This window comes from Agelaius phoeniceus, chromosome 2 (genome assembly GCF_051311805.1).
Source record: "Agelaius phoeniceus isolate bAgePho1 chromosome 2, bAgePho1.hap1, whole genome shotgun sequence".
In the NCBI taxonomy this organism is placed as follows: domain Eukaryota; kingdom Metazoa; phylum Chordata; class Aves; order Passeriformes; family Icteridae; genus Agelaius; species Agelaius phoeniceus.
Window position 1 is genome coordinate 37,130,475 of NC_135266.1, and position 8,387 is coordinate 37,138,861.

Here is an 8,387-nt window from a genome sequence, read left to right on the forward strand (position 1 = left end):
ATATGCACACCCACTTGCCTCTATGTTTAGCTAAGTGTGCTCCTTGTCCTGTATTGTAATCTCAAAGGTCAGGGCATTGAACCATTAAATATTAAATTTATTCATGTAGGTACTTTACATGTGTTTCAGTGTTGTCTTAAATGATTCGACATTAGCAAAAGAACACTGAGGCAAAAGAAACTGTGCAGAAGAGATAGGCCTTAGGCAATACACAACAACAAATCATAACAGATATTAAAACCAGATTTAATATACATATTGTTGTAAAACCCCTTCCTTCATTGCAGTAGTAATAGCTACTGATGGCTATTACAGCTCATGCAATTTGCTGTACATTAACTTACAAAATTCTATTAAACTTCTTGATAAAAATTCTGTTATAAATTAATTCATTGATGTCAAATCAATGTCTTTATATACATTCAGGCTAGAAATACATAAATTTTTCTTGTGTGATTCTATACCACCCTGATTCTGAGAGCTCTTACTAGAGCTGAACTAAAAGTGATGTGTTTTCCTTTTCTGCATTGAAAGCAGGCTTTCTTTCAGCTGTTTACTCATTTACTGTGTCTGCTTTTCATAAACATTGAAAAGTTAAAATTTATTGAGCCAAACATTCACTATTCGCTATCTTTCAGTTTCTAAGTTATAGATATGAGATTTTGGTTAATGGTATATTTGTAGCTGTGAGTATTCATGATAGAAATTTGTGATTTTCCCTCAAGGGAAAAAATATCACTCCAAAATCAAGACTATTAAAAAAATATAAGCATACATTGCATAATAAAAGCATATTTTAAAAAATGATAAAAGAATAAAAAAATGGACTATAAGATAAAAATTATTTGTAGATATCTTGTGAAAATCATATACCTCTCATCCTCTTCCCTTTCAGGATTCTGCTGGCGTGAAGAATACAAAGACATAAAATAACATTTTTCATAATGGATACATTCTAAAAGGATATAATTTTGCAATTAGAAATATATACTGCAAACTAATGTTCACAGTATTTACTGCTCTGAGAATTTAGCAAAGAAAAAATTTACTAATTATTTCTTTAAACATTTGGCAAGGAACAGTACTGACCTGTAGAAATAGAATGTAAGGAAGATGATAATTTAGAGACAAAATCTACCAACCTGCTTATATTGACCAGTTTTTTACTCTGAAGCTGTCCTAGTGAGATCAATAGGATTACTGGAACAGTAATGCCCTACTTACTGAGGGCATTACTGTGAGAAAGGCTTGCAGAATTTGGCCTTTAATGTGTCTTACTGGCAAAAATCTTCCTTTTTGTCCAATTCTTTTTTTTGTGTGTGCGTGAGTGTGCATCTGTGTGCATGTGTGCATAGATGTTAAACAGCTTCACTGTAGCTTTGGGAAATGTAGCTTTGGAACCTGGAAGTTTCTATACTTATTTCAAAGAGAAGACTTCAGGTTTGCTCATTCATTTTGAAAATGTTTTCTTCTTTTATTCTGCAATTAGATTTATGAAAACCATTTTTAGAAATAACACAATACCAGGACTACCAGGACATTTTTTTTTTCCTGTAAGTATATTTATCTTGCAACTCACAGTAGCATTCTCCACTTAGAAGGATAAGACCTCTTCCTCTCCTTGTGAAACCAGAAAAATATCATCTATGTTTGCTCTTCTTCACTCTTGAACCACTGAAAGCAAAGCAAAAAATGGCATTGATTCAGTAAGAGTAGAGCCTTGACCCTGACATTCTGAGCCCTCTTAGGGACAGTGTAGCCCTTTAGTGGTGCTTGACATAGGCCTGGATCATGCCCAAAGTACATATCATTTGCAAAAGGTGAGTCACTTCACAATTTTTTTCTCTTCAAGAACTGGGGAAGACTTTCTTGCAACAGCTTGGGAGGGAATAGAGACTTGGGTTGAAATAATCACGAAATCTTTTGCTAGACAATAAATTCCATTTTGAAGCTAACGTGTTTTTCCTTTCTCGTATTAGTTGCTGCTGCTGCTGCTGCTGCCATACACTTGTCTTTGTTACAAGTTCCATGTGCCTGAACACGATTGGTTGGCTCCATGTTCTCATGCTATTGTTCAAGATGTTTCTATGGAGAGTGATTTAATTTCACTAGATTTGTGGCTTTCTCCTGCTGTGCCTGTATAATGGCATTGAGGCAGATTGTTGAAAGGGAGCGTCTCAAGCCAGGTGGAGTTAATTAAGCTGAGGTAGGTACCCCCAGTCCTTCTCACATGCAAAAGAGTACAGAGGAAACCTGGCAGCTGATGATATAACAAATGTAAATATATTTTTGATGACAGATTATGTCATGTAAAAATAGTGAAAGCAACTGAAAACTAAGGCAATGTACTGTCTGCTTAAATTGCAATTTCCACTAAGAAAGAAGTAATTTATTTGCTGTGAATAAATGAACAGTCATAGGGCTTGAGAAAAACTCACTGAGTCTTAAAACGAGAGGACTTGATATACATGCAAGAAAGACAGAGGACCCCCCCTCTTCCCCTCCCTGCAAGGGTCCATGTTATGCTCACACACTGTTGATAATGAATTTGGAAATTCTTCTAGCCTCTGACATGATAAAAAGTTACAGAAATATATTAAACAGAAAAAAAAGCAGATGAAGTCCTATATTACTTGTGGCTCATTCTGTTGAGGAATAATTGTGTGAGGTTCAAGATTTTCCTGTAAACAGCTAAAATTTACAAGCTGCAGAAACATAGACTTGCTTAAACTGTATTTGCAATGACGAGCTGACATGAAACAAACAACATAGAGAGCAAAGTACATATAAGGAAATCTCATACTATTTTAAGTAAAATCAATGGAGGAAGTTCTTTAACTTTTGCTTATATGAGCATATTTATAAAATTAGTGTAACAGTACAAGATACTGTGACAGAAGCAGGTGAGAACAAGCAGAAACTTATCGATCATCTGTAGTAAAGAATGGTGCTAAGAGTGGTAAAGAAACTCTGTGGATCTGGAGCTTGAGTGGTTGAGAGGCAGTGAAAAGATGAAACTGGGAAACAGCTAATGGCCACAGCATGCTTTTTGTCTTGATGAACTAATTTCCCCGTGGAATGTGTTTTTTTGCAGGAGTATGTTTGGTATGAAAATTAAATGGAAGTATAAACAGTTTATCTAAGGTATTTTATCTAATCTCTGTGTATATTTTAAATCCATCAGTATAGATTCTCAGCACTAACAGTCTTTTATAGCAAAGCAGTCAGAGGACTGAAATTAACCACTCTGCTTACATAATCTGAAAATAACATATTTTTCCCTTGTTTTATACTCCAAGGGAATACTGTTGGGTCACTCAGAGGTGACTGCATCTATGCAAATGAAACGAGATGGATCTTCACTTTCACTTGTAAGGTCCCATGGTCCAGAACCTTTTCTAATTTTTGATGAAAAGAAATTTTCTGTCTGTAAAGCAGACAAAGGCAGTTGTCAAGATCTTAACCCTGGTCTCCGTCTGTCACAGTTACTAAGACTACAGCTGCCACACTGGGGCAGAGTAAGCAGCAGGTATGAAGGAGTCATGGCCTAGTTCTTTCAAAGCTTTGAAGAATAGGGCCAGCATTTGGCCTTGGAGTGGATTTGATGCCACCCAGGTAGAGAGAACAACAGAAAGATCATCAGAATGACGTGCTCTTTTTGTGCTGCTGAACTTAAGACATGCACTGAATAAGATGATTGCAGCCAAGTGTTTCTCACATTTCTGATTCCTTCTTAAGGGGAGAGAAAAGACACAGTTACTGAAACATGTTTCCTGGGTAATTGATTAGATAATGGACTTCACAGTGATGTGGCAGTGGTACATAGCAAGATATTAAATGTATTTCTAGTTTGAATTGTAGTTCTGGGCTTTCAACTTTCTCGGAGTTCTTATGATAAATACAGGGAAAAGAATCCTGGAGTTCCTGTGCCTCCTGTGTCTGTTGTAACACTAACACATTTCTTCGGTTCCCTCTGTTTAATCTATTGATAATAAACTTGTCAAAGGTAACAGAAGAAAAATTCTTTGGATCAAACAGACTCATGAGCTAGTTAAGCTAACTGCTGGGATTAAGGCCTACTATGAAGTGAGAGAAGTGCTAATAAGCACACAAAAATAAAATCAAGCAAAAATTTGGAGGTGAAAAGGAAGATAAGTATATGAAGCTCAAATAATGTCTTTCTAATGACAAATTTTCCTAGTTGAATTGCTAAATTCATTTTACAAGATAATTTCTAGCCTCCACAATAATTTCTTTGACCAAAATAGTTGAATTTATTATTTTTAAACTAGAGTTTCAATCCCACCCCAGCTATTTTTACATTTAAAATTAGTTTTAAACACATCACTCATTCTTGTTGTACTTAATTCCTGGTGTTCTGAATCTCTTGAAATACTAGGATTGCCCATGAATGCACTAAGTACATTAACATATTATTCAGTATTTCAGACACCTTCATTCCTAATGCAGAAATAACTCATTATGAGTGAAGAAGACAACTTTATGGACCTTCATCAGGACTGGAAATGAGAAGTTTAATTTTCTAGGAATGACAGTAGGTTTTGGAAGTTCTCTGCAGGAATTTTCAGAATCTCAAATAACTTCAAATACTATCAGGTATAAATACATTCTCTGTACCAAACTGCCATACACACAATTGTTTTCACACAGAAACAAGGTCATTTTTTTATATTTATCTGGCTCACACAACTTCTACTCTGTCATTCAGTGGTAGGCTCAATATTAAGAGAACCTTCCAGTTTCCAGAAAATAATTTTTCAAGATACTTTTTCCTCATAATCACGCTGCTGGCAAAAGTAGCCAGCTTGTAAAACTAAGGGTTGTTCTGCCAGAGGGTGAAAATTTACTACACTGAAGTCAATGATAAACACCTAGAGAGATAGTATTTCACTCATGATGTTTCACCATAATATATTATGACTCTAAAAGAAGTGGTGATTGTTCGTAATTGAATTGTGATTACAGATGAGAAGCAATGAGAAGAGACAGTGAAAATGCCACCTATGTTTAGAATAAGGTAAAAAACAATGAGTTAGATGAAAAATTAAAAAGGGAAATCAAATAAATTATTTCATTTTTCGGAGGCTAAGATACCATATTATTTGAAGGACCACATACTTGACCTTTTCTTTCTTTCATTTATCTATTTTCTTCTCTGCAGATTAAATCAAAAATGAAACCTTATTTTGGACATTCATGGGAAAAAAACCCCAGCAAAATGTAGCAATTAGTTTTTAGCAAATCCTGAACTATAAGAAAATTGTGCTATATCACAGTCATTTTTTCCTAAGTCATTTGGGGAAGAACACCTTTAAATTTGGGTGCATATCAGACTTAGAAAAATGAGATCTGCAAAGTGTTTTACTGCTAAAATTGTTGTAATATTATTAAGAACAATTCTAATAAAGTATATTAAAAAAAAAGCAGTCATCTCAGCACTTTCTATTTCCTGAAAATTTTTATTGTAAAGGAAATTGTGTTATCATGACCAGTCTCCCATCTAGAATGATTAGGCATGGAAAGCTATTTCAAAATATAAAAGCAGTAGGAAAAACAATAGAGTTGAAATATAGCATACCATAAAAAGCTGAAAGTATAGCGCATTAGAAAAAATTTGAAGGAAAGAAAGAAAAAATGTGCATCCCTTGAAGAGGCTTGAAAAACTGTCAGCTTTTAGCAGCAAGCTAATATTTCTGTTTGTGGGCTCAAGGGACTGTTAAATAACAAGCAATTATTTCAGGCAAGAGTAAATGTAAATGGCAGCATTCAAAAACCTATGAAAAGATACTGTTAAAACTGGTTTAGTACCTATTAGAATATTATGGCTGTGCAGTCCTACATATCACCAAGAAGATTTATTCCCTGGAGAAAGATCAAATAATAACAGGATATTCATCAGAGAGACAAAATTATGAAGCCAACCAAAGTGTGTTGCAGAATGACATATTCAATACTAAATGATATATTAATTCTCTCTAATGAGTTGAAGGCAACAAATAATTAAGACTCAGAACTTATTTTCTGCTTAAAATTGAACATTACATGAACGTTTAAATTGCATTTTTAGAGTCTTGTTTTAAAGTTGAGTTATGAGTTCGGGGTGTGGGGGTGAAACCAGTGATAATCCTAATACAGTAACTCTGCTTGTACAAAAAATGGAAAAGTTAAGTGCACTACTTATTTTTTGTAGGTCACATCAAAAAATGTAAAATCAGTAGTGAGAAGGAGGTATCAGATTTTGAAAGTTTCTTTTGACATTATATTTTTGGATGTGCATTAAAAAGCTGAAAGTCTTGTAATTTTGGGGACTTGAAACAATACATACAGTCTAGATAGTCAGTGATCCTCTGTTCTATTGACAAATGCAGTAAAGATTCATACAGGTGGAAGTAATTCTGAAAGTCTTGCCATAGTTATGTATATAATTTATTAATTACTTTTCCTTTCTTCTGGTATTTTAAAAATAATAATAGTGGGTCATTTGGGAAAAGAAAAGGTAAAAGTTAGTTGACCAGCTGTGTAAGAAAGTAACTAATGTCTGGGAGTCAATATAAAGTGAATGTGTGCACACAATTAAGTATTTTACTTACATTATGAATATTGGAAAACAGGAAAGGCACTCACAGAAAGAAGAAATATCTGGCAAATAAAATTATGTGGTTAAAAAAAAAAGGAAAAAAGGTAAGATTTAAGACCTTGGTAAATAATGTTAGATATATGTAAATAGAAGCAGTAAATAGCTGCACAATGAGTAGCCACCTGTATCCCAAATATACACAACAGAACTAGCTTCCCAGCTGTATCTGATGTGAATAAAGTATCCATTTGCAAACCTGCTTTAGTCATGAACAAACGTATCTTAAAGGTTGCCAATGTTTAAATTAACTCTTTGGGAAAAGGAATATATTTCCTTTGAGCATGCACAATGCCAAGGTAAATGGCACCCTAATCCCTAATGAAGGCTTATCTGCACTGCCAGAACACAAACGTGAGAGAAGGAATAAAAATCCCCCAATGCACAGCATAAAACTACTTTACTCTGTATTGTCTGTGTTCACAGCTGCAGACCTTGCAGTGAGTAGGAGCAGCTCTCCAGACCCTGTACGTACAGCAGTGCCAAGTGAAGAATTTTGCAACAGAAATCTATTCTCCTCATCAAGCATGTCCTTGCTCACATCCTTTTCCTTAGTGCACAAACAACACAGAGAGTGACTGTCTGGGCTCATATAACAAAAACAATTCAAAATATTGCAGCAATTTGAACTTCATGCTTTCAATCCCCTGTTGATTTGCAATCCTTAATCCCTGAATACTGAAGACCTCTGAGAATTTATAAATAAATCTGTTAATTATTATGTGTTAAAATTAATTTAAATTATTTTAAAATTAATTTAACACTTAGTATTAGACACTGACATTTCTGTCCCAAGTGGTCTTATCAACACCCTCGTGCTGCAATTTCCTATTTACTTAAAACTGGCTGAATTGTTATGCAGGTTATCACTTCTGATTTTTTAAGGATGCAAGGAAGTTTCTCATTTTGTGGAGATTGGAGAGAAAAAAAAAACAAAAAAACCCCACCAACTCAACAACAACAGATAAACAGCACTTATGAAAATGTCAATGAGTTGCCATATCTCACAATGAGTGCTGTCTAAATGCTCTAAATAGTATTGAAGCTTTACAATTTCCCCAGCAAAGGTTTATTTCTTGTATCTCTCTCCATCTTTCTTAATCTTTTAACAACATAAGTTTTCTGCCATTTTCATTTAGAATAAGAGAGGAAATGTATTGCTATTTTGCCTGGTTTTCTCAGTAAGAGGCAGTAAAGATAACCCCTAAAAAGAGATTTAGATGTCCAAGTTTAAAAGTTAGCTTCTTTTTCTTGTTTAAAGTAGTTATCTTCATTTTCTCTATGTAGTAAGAGGCTTTTTCAGAAATTTCTAGAATCATCTAGTTCACTACCTCTAGTTTACCCACTTTTAATTATATAAAACCATTTCTTAGAGTTTACTTTGTAACAATTAATTCCACTTTTGCTTATCTCAGCATTTTGGTATAGATTTCCCCAGACATGACTCAAGGCACTTGATATCTCACTTTAAGCTGTTCTCAGGAGAGAGACTCTTCTGTTATTTATATTGAGAGCCTAAAAGACAACCTTCCTGAAGATTCACTCACAATTAGGCTCTAAAAACCCTCCACCTTTGTCCATCAAGAGGGGAAGAGAGAGAGGGAGGGAGAAAGGACACTTCCATAAATATTTTTCTTTAAGATATACTAAGATCTCAAACTCAGAAACTTAAAAACAAGAAAAGTAGGCAAAGAGTGAAGAACTATAGCACAAACTAGTTATCTGCAGGATA